The sequence below is a fragment of the Parasteatoda tepidariorum genome, chromosome 3, assembly GCF_982258835.1.
Source record: "Parasteatoda tepidariorum strain Cologne lab strain chromosome 3, Ptep-v5.0, whole genome shotgun sequence".
Lineage (NCBI taxonomy): Eukaryota > Metazoa > Arthropoda > Arachnida > Araneae > Theridiidae > Parasteatoda > Parasteatoda tepidariorum.
The window spans coordinates 117108363-117124007 of NC_141757.1; the positions used below are offsets into that span (position 1 = coordinate 117108363).

Genomic DNA, 15645 nt, shown 5'->3' on the forward strand with positions numbered 1-15645 from the left:
TATTTTTGAGTATGTAATGAGTATGTACTGCATTTGAGAGTAATAAAATCGTTACCGTTACTTTACACTAGTGACCGGGTTTCATTTGTGCCCCTATGAATGAATGAATGAATGAATATATATATATATATATATATATATATATATATATATATATATATATATATATATATATATATATATATATATATATATATATATATATATATATATATATATATATATATATATATATATATATATTTATATATATATATATATATATATATATATATATATATATATATAATGAAAAGCATTAGTGCATAAGGGTCTTATGTTTGATGAATATTAGTTGAAAGTTAAACCCCTTCTGAGCAAACAGCTGCCACAACTTTCAAAAACCATTTTTTTTCCCGCAAAACATGTCCCGCGAAAAATGTCAACTCACAATTCCTCGGAGAGTTCTTTACTAAAGTGAGCAGCAAAAAGTAAACTTTGTTGTATGTGAAGCATAAACTGTTCGCTACGTGACGGAAATACGATATAAGATTCACTCAGGTTATGTGGAGCATGATGTTTCAACCATTGTTTCTGACCTTCGGAAAAAAAAGACTTATTTTTCTAGAAAAAAAAGCAAAGTATTTTTCTTGCATGTCTGTGATTTGAAATATAGTAACAGAATGAAGGTATTTATATAAAAATATTCGAAGGTATAATGATTTTTAATGTATAAATTAACAAAGATGATAGTCCCAGCTATAAAATTTCAATGCGATTATTTTTTTCCTCGAAAAATGGAAGAAAAAAAAACTGTAAAAATGGAACGAAAATAAACTATTATATTATTCCAAACCTAATGAAAACTTCATACAAAGTGAGATGTATGATCGTTGTCACACTCAACGCATACCTGACGACAAAAAATCACATTTTTCCTGAACTAAAATTACACGGCGCAAAAATAATAACTAAACATTTAATAAATGCATTGAAGTAATTTAATATAAGAAAGCCCATAAACATGTTATTAAGAAATATATAAAATTTAATACTATTTTATGCAATAGTTTTTACGTTATGAGATCGAGATTTAAAGTTTTAGAAACAGCAAAATATTTTTTTTGAGTTGATAAAAATATTTTGTTGAAAAAATAACGTATTTTATGAAGTTATATATTTTGTTTTATTTTTTCTTTTCATAAAAGGTCATCAACTAGTTTCTTTTTCTTTTTTTAAGGCAACTTTAAAAATTTATATGTGTAGTCAGAGTTTTATTTAGAAGCTTGTTTTTCATTTAGAGATTTGCTGTAGGGTTAAGCATTTATTACTAGATGTACAGTCAGCAAAAAAAAAAAGATATCACCCTGAATAACTTTCGTTCTAATGATCGGATTTTCACGAACTAAAAGTCAATCTTAATGGTTCCCGGTGGTGACCTCAAATATGCTAATTAATTAGTGCTAACTATTAATTAAGTTACGAAATCAGACACAAAAACGTACTTTCTCTGATAAAACATATATTTTTTTTACATATTTGGAATCTAGACACTTGAATTAGGGGGGGTAGACAAAACTTTGAAAAAATTGGGTTGTAAATTGGGTAGCAATAAAGGTTTATATATTTGGCGATAGTCCAGAAAACCGCCAAAAAAGTCGCCAGCGCAAATGAATATTTTAAGATAACCCATTGACTAATTCAAAAGCTGAATGCTTAATTTTACTAGGTTGCTAGGCAACCTAGTAAAAGAACTCTGAATGTAAAAAAAAATGAAATAATGTTCTGTGATTGCTGGGAGAGGTTTAATTAATTGTTAATAGAAAATATCTCGAAGTTTCTAGGCAATAGATAGTTTCTAAGCTGATTTCTGTCCAAAAAGCAAAAAAAAAATTTTTAAATCTCCTTTGAAAATAAAATTTGAATTGATTTATAAATTATTTATGATTTTTTAAGTTTTCAGAATTTAAATACATGAATTTTTTATCTGATATTATTTAGATATGTTGTTTTTGCTATATTTATTCGAGGATTTCTTACTAAAATCAAATTGACATAACTTATTATAGCTATATACAAAATTTTAGAGATAATCATTTTTACAGATTTAATCGAGTCTTCTAGGCAAAAAAGTTTGAAGAAACAAAAAGTGCTTGAAAAATAAAATTTAGATTGTATAGTAATTATAATACACATTCACAAGGTTTTCTATAATTTACGATATTTCTTTTTTCTATAACTCAAGGAATTTCTGAATGTTTAGTGGCATTTTAAAAACATTGAAACATGTTATATTTAAGAATAAGATAATGAATTAATATGTTGCATATTATATGATTCAATGTTTAAAAAATCGCTTCATTCTGCTAGATATTTAGGTTACATGGGTTTCTTTGGATAAAGATGATTAGCAAATAGCATTCTCATGTTTCGATACATTCTGAAAACTACGTTCGCAAATTCACCATGAAATGTCGCACAACATATTCTTCAATTACGATAAGCTACATTTACCACCAAATACTGCTACTATGATTATTTTTGTTTTCTTATACATATCTGATACTTTCTTTTCAAGCAGAGCTCGTAAGATCCTTAAGATACTGAAATGGGGGCACAAAAACTTAAAAGATATAATATTTAATTTCATTAACTCAAAATATCTGGTCTCAAAATTTTAATTTTTAAGTTCAATATAACTTTTGCAATATTGATGCTATTAAGTTTTTAAAGACCACATAAATCCTGTTAAAATATAGAAATGCTCATGTTTTCTTTAACGAGTGTAAAATCCTTATCAAAATAATGATCAAGACTCAAAAGTAAAACGGTATAATTGATGATAAAAACTCACCTGGCCTCAAAAAATGTGAAGAGGGAAGTAAAAGTCGACATGTTTCGAGCGTTCAAATATAATCACCCATTCTCAAAACTTGTCAAGCTTAAATAACTTGTGACTATTATTATTGGACACTCAAAGCATGTCTATTTTTATTATCATCTATTATTTTTTAAATCAATGAAGTTTTTATATTTTCGATTCAGTTTCTTAGGATTATCTATTTGGTTACACAACATATTAAATTATTTCACTCGATATTAAAATAAGTTTCACATAAGCTATAGGCACAGGTTCTTTGATTGAAAAAAATAATAATTCACTACTTTGTGAAAAAATCAATGCATTTTTTTTTTTTTTGCTGCAAGCCTTAAATTTCAGAAGTCGAATGTGAAAATGGAATGTCCCCTAGCACCAGGAATCGAAATTAAATAGTTTCAAGGACAATTATTTCAAAAAAGTTTGCGTTTCCGTCCTACTTGAAGTTGTTTGAAAAGGTATTTTTTATATATCGATTCCAAAGTTTATTCTACATATATTTTAGGGCAGTGGTTCTTAACCTTTTTAAGCCGCGACCCAAATTTGAGAAATATGTTCATGTCGCGTGCGACCCAAAAAAAAGTCAAAATTAGGCTGAGTAAGCCACAATGACTTCTTCTAGGAGGTGTTGGTATTACTTATTATTTGGTGTATTACTAACTTTTTTGGTTCGACTCAGCGCGACCCAAAAAATATGCTTCGCGACCCAATTTTGGGTCGCGACCCATAGGTTAAGAACCGCTGTTTTAGGGTATACTTTCGGAGTATTTTGATCGAGTTTATTTTTACATCCTCATTTGCTTAAAATTATTAAATAATTTGCTTAAAATAAAATATTCAAGCTACCTGATTTAATGCATTTATAGTATAATAGTAAACGGGGCTTCCATCGCATATCCTTAACCTTGATACCGCTATCATTAAATAAATGGAATAAGCTTAGATAAATAATAAAATTAATTGTTTTCTCGTTTTAATTTTCAAGGAAATATGTTTCGATCAAACAGATTTCATTCTGGAAATAGCGAATTTTTGAGTAGGTCCCTTGGAGCAATATCATTCTTATCCTCTTTTGACGAAATATAGGAAAAATTGGTTTTCACAATTTCTGAAAAAAGTATGTTAGCCTTCTTGCCATGTTTTTTTTTATTTTTAATCAAAATAAGATCGGAAATTGCGTATTTTTTATTGCATTTTTTTTTTAAAAATCTGATGGCTCTAAAATTGGCACTGCTTTGGAATCTTCTTACAAATTATAATTTTTATTATTTCCTGCTTAACAAAATAAGGCATTTCTCCTTATAACAAATTATACTACAATAATATCTTGGGAATCGTGCTAAAGAAAAAAAATTAAACAAAATAGTTTAGCATATTATCCGGAAAAAAATCTACATGTAATCATAAAGAAAGAGTAAAAGATGTAATGAAATAATTATTGAATCACGCGCGGTCAGATAATTAAAAATTTAATTTCACAACTAAGATGTTAGGACGACATTTAAGATATTGAAATATTTTAAGACGCTTAAAAATTTTGGCTACGTATTCGACAGCTTTTTACGTTCGGTATCTTTAGACTCTTTGTAGTGACTTCTAAGGCATCATTAGATAATCTATGTTGAAATCACAAGACACAAAACAAAAAAGAGACTATCAATGATTTATATTCCTTTTTCGAAAAAAATAGTATGCTTAGTAAATAATCAGCTGCTTTGCATTAAATAATTGTAAACAGTGGAATGTTTTTAATTTCTTAACAAGGTTTTATTCTTAGCTAGCAGACAATAATTCTTTTAAAAAAAACTTGACTATAATTTAAAAAGGAACTTCACTTTAAAGAAAACCTAAATTAAAGTACTAAAAAATTGATTAGTATATCAATGAAGAAATAATAAACGTAGTAGGGTAAAGAATAAGATTTTTAAAAATGTTAAAATTTAATTAAATAGTTGGTAAAATAGTTCTGCGAAACACTTCCGGACAGGTGATTAAAAAATTATATAACGATATATAAGATGTTGAGAAATTTGCGATGATGTGAGGTATGCTTAAATATGTTTACTACGCATTTTTATTAATATTTATAAAAAAATATATTCAAGAAATTGATAAATATTTTATTCCAAATCTATTCATACGTATGTATATTAAAGAAATTGTATCAGTTATTGAGAAGAAAAAACTAAAAACTAAAAAATAATCACATTAAATAAGCACAATCTGGTGTATAATCATATTCTATCAGAAGCATGCTTTTATAAAACTCGACATTCGTTGAATAAAATATTTTTTATTCAATAAGATGCTTTATTCAAATTTCTTTACTAAATTGCAAGTGGAATTTTAGATTATTAAAAAAGAAACATCGCATTTTATAGTTTAAAAAAAATAAAAATAAACAGATTTGCAAACGATTATTAGCGAAAAAAATATGAATGAAATTTTCGCTACGCTCGCTAAGTTAAGTTCATCGTAAGTTTATCACATTTTAATATTTATCGCCCCACTTAATCATTTCTTCATTGTCGCCAAATTATTTTTTTTTAAATAATTAATTTTAATTTTTCTCCTCTTCTAATAAATAAAAACAGTTGAAACTTTAGATTTTTCAATTGAAAAATATGTTGATTAAAATGGTGCAAAAAAATTCATACCTTATAATTCAACTTTTTTTCATCCTCACTTTAATTAAATAATAAAAAATAATAAATAATTATTAAAAATTATTTTTTTCTTGAAATTATCTTTGGGTAAATGAGTTTTATGAGTGGGTGAAATTTTTTTTTGAATTGCTTCATTAGTTTTTAAAATATGACTGAAAACGCAAAAAGCGAAATTAACATTAAGGGGCCCGAACTTTGAATCGCTCTCCTGACCTAACTATGGGGACCACATTTCCTAGATTGCGGCTACCACCTATATTTTGAAGATGAAAAATCCAAATATGTAAAAAAAAATGTATGTTTATTCAGAGAAAGTATGTTTTTGTGTCTGATTTCGTAACTTAATTAATAGTTAGCACTAATTAATTAGCATATTTGAGGTCACCCCCGGGAACCATTAAGATTGACTTTCAGTTCGTGAAAATCCGATCATTAGAACGAAAGTTATTCAGGGTGATATCTTTTTTTTTTTTGCGGACTGTACGTATAATTTGTTATAAAAATTTTATTGCATCATGATATATTTTGTAACAATTCATATATTTAGAAAAAAATCATATGAAACAAATCTAACTCTTTTAAAAAATTTTGAGTGATGACAATTTTGTAAAACGGAGTACTTATATCTAACTGTTACTTGTTTGTATTGTGCACTCGGTCAGAAGATCTAAGCAAAGAAGAAAAAAATAAACAAAAATAAATGTCGAAAAGTTTAGTTTTCAGAAAATTTCAAGGAGTTTATACCTTTTTTCTCACTAGTGTTTTAATACGTCCAAGGAGGAGAAAAAAATTCTAGCAAAATTATTACCATAATGCATGTCAATGACATTTTTGGTAAAGAAAAAGAACTTAATTTTGCTTAATAAAACCAAATTCACTTGGTAATTTTCATTCGTGGTTACTAAAATTCTAACATTCATTTAGGGTCATTTTTCCGAATTGTGCAGAACTCATTGCCAAAGCTCTTCGGCCGAAATTACTTAGCTTTTTGGTGTTCCTTTATGCTAGAAAAACTTTCAATTTTGTCATATTTCGGTAGTTTTCACAAAACTTTTTTATCAGTGTGTGATTCGATGTTTGATACAGTTTTAATAATTTTCTATACAGTTGTATTGAATCTATTTATGTTTCCTTGCTTATAGGAATTATATATCATATTGAAGACAATGTTATTAAGCATTTTTAGATAAACAATCTCAATTAATAAATAAGACAAAAGAAAAAAGTATTTTAATACTTTTTGTGAGGATGAATGATAAAATACAAGTAGAATACAATTTTCAATCGTTTTTAATCTAATGTACAACATTTGATATTGAATTTTACTGAAAAAGACGCGTTTATTAGCTTTTTTTGACATATTATTCATTCTTGCAACCATACGAACAATTAATCATATTTAATCATAATAATCATTTTTAATCCTATTAACTTGAAAAAAACCGCATGTAATACAATTTTACATTTTGATATTTTTCTTTCACTCAACGATAAAAAAATGTAATTAAATATTTATGTTCTATATTTTGTGAATTTTAATTCAATTACCAGCAATATTTTTATGGCAAATATTTTTTTCCAAATCTTTGCTGAATTAATTAGTTTTTCTTCAATCATATTAACATAATTCATATTAACATTCAACATAAGACAAGAGGTCTTATGTTGTATTACTTTTGTAATTATTTTGATTATCATAATTTTTAAAAAAATTAAAACTGAAAATGGATAAAAAATAGCAGTTAAATTGCCTAGGGAAGTTTGTTTTCACTTTAATTTGCATAAATTTAAAATAATTTAGCAAGTTTCAATTTGGTTTTGTTTTTAGATGTAAGTCTTTATTTGGAACAAAAATGATAATAGCTACCAGCCAGCTGCTTTGATTGGCAGTAATCTAGCTTGTAAAATTGATGATGCAGTATCGCCATCTGTAGTGAATCATAATAACTAGAATTTCAAAAACACAAAGAAAATAGTTTTTAAGTGAAACTGCATTGTTTGCTGATTATGACCAGTTATTATGTTGCTTTTTACTTCTACCACTTGTTCTTTAAATTTGGATTTTTTACCGTTTAATGCTCGGATCAGGATAAAAACAAACAAAGATATGAGCTTGCCCATTTTTATGTCCACAATATTATACATGTCATAAAACGTTTGTAAAGATGTTCTTACAATTTTAAATTTAGTTTTTTTTAATATTTCAAATGTTCTTTTTGTCTTTGATTTTTTTTAAAAAATATGAAAATCAAGAGAAACAATCGCACCAAATAACAAACAATTTTAATTTTAAGATTTGGAAAAAGCATACGAAAAACATTCATTGTTTTGGGAGTAATTTTTGCGAAAAAGTCGAGCACTTAAAAATAAATAAAATAAAATAAATGTTAAATAATTTATGGTAATATAACGTTTAGACAGCTTTGGTACATTTAACGTTCATGATATTTTCTTACATATTGATATTTTATTGTTTTTTTAGGTAAAACTCAACAAAATCATGATTTTTTTTCGGCATTCATTAGCTTATATGCTTAGATATTACTTATATGTCATTGTAAATTAAATATTGATATGATAATGTTATCCAGAGGTAGATTGGATTTTATTTTTGTTACCAAGAATTCTTTTGATTTTGCAAAAAAGCTGTATGGGCATTTCAACTTAACATACACGCTAATAATTTCGATTATAGGACATTTGTAAGGAAATAATGTGGTTTTTAAGAATAAAAATTTGACTAAAATGCGCAACACAGTAAGCTTTTTTAGTTAAATATTTATTTCCTTTAATATTTTGTAGGATAAATGGAAGATTATGTTCGGATTCAAGGGTTCTTAGCTAAGGTGGCAGAAGAAGATATCTGCCTAATATTTCCGTTTGAGGTAGTGAATTTATATGTAGCTAAACAAACTAATTTGCCCTAAAACAAATTTTAAAACCTACAGACCTATTATAATACAAGGTAATATTTTTATTAAGAAGAATACTTTATATTAAAATAATAATTTATTTTAAAATACATTATTTAAAAGTAAGAATTTATTTTAAATTAAACCTTTATATTAAAGTTAATTTTTTTAATAAAATTATTAAAATTACATTTATGAATCAAATATTATATACGAAAGCATTTTTTTTTTTAAAGTTAGGATATATGTATTTTTAAATTTTTCTCTTTTTTATCTTACGATAGATTAAGGATATATTATATATTTACGGATATTATATCTATACGACAAATACGGATTAACTGATACGTAGTAATCATTAATAATGATTATGACATACTTGAATTTGATTGATTTCGAAAATAACGAAAGCTTATTTGCTTTTTTTTTACGTTTCAATAATTTTGGCATTCCCCCGCCATTAATGCATAGATTGAGGACATTCCACTGAAGTGAGAGTTGTACGAAGGATTATAAAACGTTAACTATTTAAAGGATGTCTCGATATTTTTTATTTATTTTATCTTAAAAAAATTGGAAATTAATACAATAATATTATAAATAACAGTTTAATTTAATTTTTTTTAAGATAGCATGTTTTAAAACAAACAAACTGGTTTGTTCAATGTGGTTTTAAACTAATTTCAAACCACTACCTTCGGAAAGTTTAGGTTTAGCTAATGTTCTTTTTTTGCTTTTCTGCTAATTCAAGTCTTCGCAATATCAGAAACGCTCTTTTTTAATTGTGCGTCTAACTCACGAATGCTTCTAGGAAGTATGGCTAACCTTTACAGATAATTGGTAGTGACATAGTTTATATTTTTTTGGCCAATAATTGTTTCTGACAATATCGACAATTGTAGTTATAAATACATCATTAATTAGTTTATGTTCTCCTTTAAATTAGATGCTTACGAATGCAATTTTGCCCATCAAGTGCTGCATTTTTAATCTAATATTTTTTTATTAAAATATATTTTATATATTACATTCTTAGAAAATTTGAAATGTGTTGAAATATAACATGATTTAAATTTGCTAGATTCTTAATATTAAGCCTAACTGAACTATAGTGTGTTGTAAAAAGTGGCTACCCGATATTATGATTCAACTTTAACGAACTCGTGGTTCAATTCAATATTTATTATCTTATTTATCTCAAAACGAGAGTCTTGTGATTCAAATTACTACTACGGTTTATCATTAAACCGATATTACAGAAAGCGTAGATACTCATTCTTATATAAGTTTAGCAGTCAAAGTAGCTATTAGAGGACTCCTCTTGAACGTTTAACGAAGTCTTTCAACTTAAATGTTGCGTAGTAAAAGTCACAGTCAGGATTTCTTCGAACTATTAAGAAATTATGGAAACAAGTTTATAAATTATTTATACGACGTGGGTAAATGAAGTAATGAGACTGGTGACTTAGCAATCGATGCTGCAACCCTTGTCCCACCAAACTTTGAGAGGTGGTAGGAAAACGAAGCTTAACCCCACCTTGCAAGGGATATCCGGACTGATAACCTAAAGTGCGCTTACGTAATTGCGCAGCAAAAAAGAGTACGAAACGGCTTGCTGACGATTAAAAGTAACACCTACACCAATGAGCCTAGGAGACCCGGATTTGAATGCTACGGGAAATCCAGGGAGGCACGGATATGAAAGAAACTGCTCAAGTGCCGAGTGGTAAGTAAACCTTTCATAGAAGTTTAAGAAGTTAAGAATGCTGTTGCACTGCAGATGAATGCGGTTGTTAAAAGTTATTTTTCTAGTGGAATCAGTTTCTGCATTCCGTTCTAAAAATGAGTGATATTAATATGGAACAACGGTGCGTCTGCCAACAGATTTTGCTTCAGACTTGGACACATTGTAATGGAAACTATTGCAATACTCCAGAATGCCTAAGTCGACAGTGATTCGTCATTATCTCAGGTTTTTCTGCGGTTTAAAGCATTTCAGAAGGAAGAGAGTCAATGGAAATGGAATGAATGGAATCATGCAATAAAAAAACTTCAAGAACTGATGGATCGTTAATTGACGATCAGAATAATAGGTGAATGGTTGAATTTGCATCACACGTCAATTTATCAGATTTCGAAAAATGGATTGAATTTGAACTACGGAAAAGGATCATGCCTGTGAGACTGAAAATAGAGAAAGGAGAAATAGAGAAAGGCCCAACTTCTTGTCACACAACGAAGTCAATAGATGAGTTTTATGAAACTACTCATTTCTGAGGCTACTTACATACATTACTTACCTGACTCGAGTAAAGAATTATTTCGAGGGAAACAATGTTGAATTATAATTATATTCGAATTAAAAATACTTTAAAACTTAAAAATACTTTAAATACTTTTAATTTACGCACCTTGTATTTTTGTAGATAGCCTCAAAATATGTATTGATTAATTATAAGTACATTTATAATCAATAAAGTTTTCGTAGCTTTTCAGTATAATACCTTCTAGCATCCAAATTAAGAATTTAATTTAAACAAAGAAATTTGCCATTTAATGAAACCTAAAATGAGCAGTTGGGGACCGAAAAAATTTGCCATTAAGATATTAGCACTAGCAGTTTAATGCAATTTTTTTTCGATCAGTTAGATTATTTTTGATATGAGAGAAACTTACTATTAGCAATGGTACTCGTTTAAAATAATTCTGCCCCCGAAATCTGCAACGTACTTTAAATTACTCTCATAGACACTTTCGCAAAACTGTCAAGATAGTTGTTTTGGGTTGAAATAGGGCTGCCGTTTAATTCACGTGTTATTTAATAATTTAAAGTTGAAAATGATAGTGAAAAAGCATTTAAACCCAAAGGGCAGATGTGGAACTGAGTTTATCAATGATTTACTCAAATGGTTTAGAATTGCACAGTGCGCAAAATAGAAAAAATAGTGACTTAAGGATATTTGATATAATGGTTAGATTATCACGCAGTAATATGGAATCTTAATGGTTGAAAGGCATACAAGATGCATTGTTTGGTTAAGCAAACCAAATTTGAATTAAAAAAATCAGTCCGAAAATATATTTTCTCCATGTAAACCTATTTTTCTTCTAATGGATTTGAATTTTAGTCCCTCAATATAGAGAATGCATCCGCCAACTGCAAATTTGCTCCTATTAGCTTGGATAATAAAGCATTAGAATGTTTTGACACGATAAAGTTGATTTCATTCATCAACAAATGTTTTTGCATTCAATTACAATAATAGTTTTTAAAAGATAATTCTCTGAGAGATTGAATTATTTGTAATTTTATTATTTAATTTGTTACTGTTCAAAAATTGTTTATTGTAAGGTATTCATAGTTTAATACCATTTTAATTTCCATAATTTTAAAAGGGAAAAAATAAAACTTGAAGGGAATCTGAAACAGTTCTTGAAAAATAAAAATTTAAAAAAATCAAGGGGGAATTAAACAAAAAGTATAATGTTCAAAGATCAGATATGAGGCAGGAGGTCATAGAGGTTATGTCTACACTGAAAGAACAACGGTATAGTTTTGGTAATGTGGCCAGAATTATGCACTGGCTGCCTTCACCTCCCAGATAAGCTGAAATACATAGATCTGAAGCTGAACGGGCTTCTAAGTCACTACTCAGAACCGAACTCCAATTGTTCACGTTTAATCTTAGTGAATTTTACCAATGGGCCAAAGTGTCTCAAAATTAACATTAAGGGATTCAAAATTTCATCCGGTCTATCAAGGTCTTATCTTCATAATTGCAGCTATCCTCATAATTTTAGAGTCAAGAATCTATTATTAGACAATGTGCATTTTTGTATCTGATCTCGTTACTTGAAAAAAAGTCCGTTCAAATTAATTAGCTTATTAAATCAAACCCTCGAACATTGAGAACAGGATAATTCGATAAATAGATTAAAAGTTATTAAGTTGTTTTTTCTTTGCACACTGAATTTACTCTATTATTTGATTAAGTTAATTAACTGGTTACACATAAAAATACAACCATGACTATTAGTATTTATTAGCTCTGGAGCTAAATGGAAATGAAATCACTAGTTATCTCTAAAAAAGACTTATCCTTTAAAACTCTTTGCATTTGCAGTCTGCGGGCTGAAATTAATTCATTAATAATGTGTTCTTTGAGACAATTCATTGTAAAAGTCTTGATAGAAATGATTAAGAATTTAACAGTTGTAAATGAAAATGTGTAGCAAAATTCATGAATACTATTATTGTTGATTGTTACTAATTTAAGAATGTGATTCAATTGTATTCGTGTTTTATTAGTTGCGTTATACAAGTTTTTCTGCTGTATTAATTCGCCTGTTTATCATTGCATTTATCACTATCATTTTTAGTCGTTCTCGTCTGACGTTTAGTGGGCATGTTGAGTTAAACCTTTGAACTCCTTTTGTAATTATAGCACTTGTTACCGAAATTTAAATAGTGGATTGTCATTTATTTTAAATATAGTTTGAGGAGTATATTTAAAAAAAAATGCTTAGCTTACGAAACGCGTTTACTAAACTAATCATATCTTAATAAAATACGAATTTTAAATTAGTTCAGGCCATTTTAACTTACTAAAACGTTTTCATAATTTCACTATCAAACGAAAAATATTTAAGACATTGTATTTAAATTTTATCTTCCTGATAGACATTATTTCATTTAAACTATTTTGCTTTTGCAAACATTAAGGAACTGATTACTGAACACTGATTTTATTTCATTTTTTAACATTTATACTGCACTTAAAATGTGTTTTTGTAAATTAAACGTGTAAAATTTAACGCGATATTAATCATGTCAAATGAAAAATGAGATGGCATAAAATTTTTTTTTCCTTATCTTAAAATTGGGACTTTTTGTAAACAATTATTCACCCTTTTATTTCATGTAATATTATTTTAATATATATGTTTTAATATGTTGCTTTATAGATAACTCTCATATATATGTTTCATTATGTTTTAAAAACATATCTTTCATGAATTATTTTTTAACTAAAAGTAACAATGCTAGTAAAATTAATTTTTTCCATATTTTTATTCATCTTATGCAGTTTTCCAATATTTCCAAAAAAACTGAAAGCGAAATTCCATTTCTGCGTCTTGCATAATATTTTGTAATAAATATTATGTTAAAAAAGTAATAGTGCTAACTTAAATTAGCAATTCAGATTAAAAAGAGAATTCAAATATGTTATTTTTACCAACATAGTATATAAAAATAAAATTTTATTAAGAAAAAATTAAGGTTATGTTGAAAAAACATTAAATATTATATTTTTTATTTAAGGTTTAATTTTTAAAAGAAGTATTTTATATATATATATATTGAAACTTTAGCTGAAACATAAAGCACACAAGGTTCACTGTAAAAAATTGCTGTAAAAAGTACCACCACTCAGGATGCCGGTACTTTTCATTTCAAAATCCATTTTCACTGGAACATGTTGCGAAAAAAAAGTCTGGTATACCGTAATTTTTACTGTTATATTTATCGTGAAATTTCTGAATCACTTTAATTAAATAAATAATACAGTAAAACTTAACCGTTTAACATTTTACAGTGAAAATGGGTTACGTCGAATACACCCAAAGTGTCGGTACTTTATATCGTTATTTGATACGGAATTTTTTATAGTGTAGAGTACGTTCATATTTTTTTTCAATAAATCAATTAAGTTTTTTAGTTTTTTTTTTTAAGTAACCACCATATTTAAAACAAAAATCATTACATAATGAGATTAAACTATGTATGATATATGAAAATAACTTTAAGATTTACGATTTCTGTATTTTTGACTTATGCATATTTTTTTATTTCTTTACAACTTTTTAGCCAATTTAAATTTGAAAAAGATATGTATCATCAAAATCATCTTATGCACAAAGTACTACAGCTCATTTTGTCATATTTTTTTACATTACAGTAATTTGTTTTGCACAGATTTTTCTTTCAAAATTAATTTAAACTAAATCAGAATCACGTGGTTGCGAACATATGAAAACGAAAACGTAAGTAATGGACAAAAATGAGATACTTCATAAAATAAAATGCAAAAACCAAATAAACTCACCGATTAATTTAGCACTAAAATGACGTCACTTAACTAACGATATAATGTCTCTTTTCACAAAATAAATATTCTTTTTAAATATCATGGCATTCATTCTATTAACAAATTTAATCACATTATCTTCAAACGGAATGTTAAAAAAAACTAAGAAAATAAATAAATAAAACGCGAGTAGTAAAATAGACCTCCCAAAAGTTTTTTACGAGTTCTTTCAAAAACTCCTTTCGCACTTGAATTGGGGAATATCAATTTCTGTAGTTGTTCTTAGAACAACCACGAATCGTATAACTGAAGTGATCCTGGAGTTAGATCTTTCACGGAAGCGACGGCATCGATTGGAAAACACGAGCAAAACTATCCGTGCAGTAGCGCCACTATTGAAGCAAAACATCTGTAAATTTCATATTAAAAGAAAGGCAATGTCAAGGTTTCCTGGTACATCATTATTACTACTAATGGCGTACTTTCTCCACAGAAGAAATTAAAATATACAAAAGAATAAGTTTGAGATTTAAAGAAATACAGTTTCAAAGTTTAGGGGTAATTAATCAGCATTATTGATAAAGTATTTTTTCGATAAAAAGAAAATAAAAATTTGAAATTTAGATTGAAAGAAAGGCAATTTCACGGCTTCCTAGAAGCACACTATTGCAGGAATCTAAAATTTACAGATTTATCTGTTTCAATAGTGGCGCTACCATTGAATGAAAACATTTATAAATTTCAGATTAAAAGAAAACCAATGTCAAAGGTTTCAAGGTTGCAGAGGTTTTGTATGTTTAGGTAAATTATTCCCAGCAGTAACGTACCTTCTCCAAAGAAGAAATTAAAGTAAATAAATTAATAAAATTGAGATTTGAAGAAATGCAGTTTCAAGGCTTCATAGTAAATAATCGTTTTTATTCGCTAAGTATCTTTTCGATTAGAAGAAAATAAAATTTTTATAATTCAAATTTGAAGAAGTATAACTTTATGGTTTACTGATAATTCCCCTTTTTAATTAACAAATACCTATTCGTCCAGGAAAAAAATTAGAAATATTAAAACTCAGATAAAATATGTAATGTCAAAGATTTGAATAGTTCAATATTTCTATTAATAGA

General features: G+C 27.2%; 1 protein-coding gene across 1 annotated transcript in view; it reads right to left on the reverse strand.

Moving 5' to 3' along the window:
* The window catches only part of LOC107454874 (cell adhesion molecule 4), a 42127-nt gene extending 27293 nt beyond the window's left edge, over positions 1 to 14834 (reverse strand). Inside the window, exon 1 of the mRNA XM_016072207.4 lies at positions 14543 to 14834. The gene's annotated coding sequence lies outside the window, so the exon portion shown is untranslated. The remainder of the gene's footprint in view (positions 1 to 14542) is intronic.
* Between the last annotated feature and the right edge of the window lie 811 nt (positions 14835 to 15645).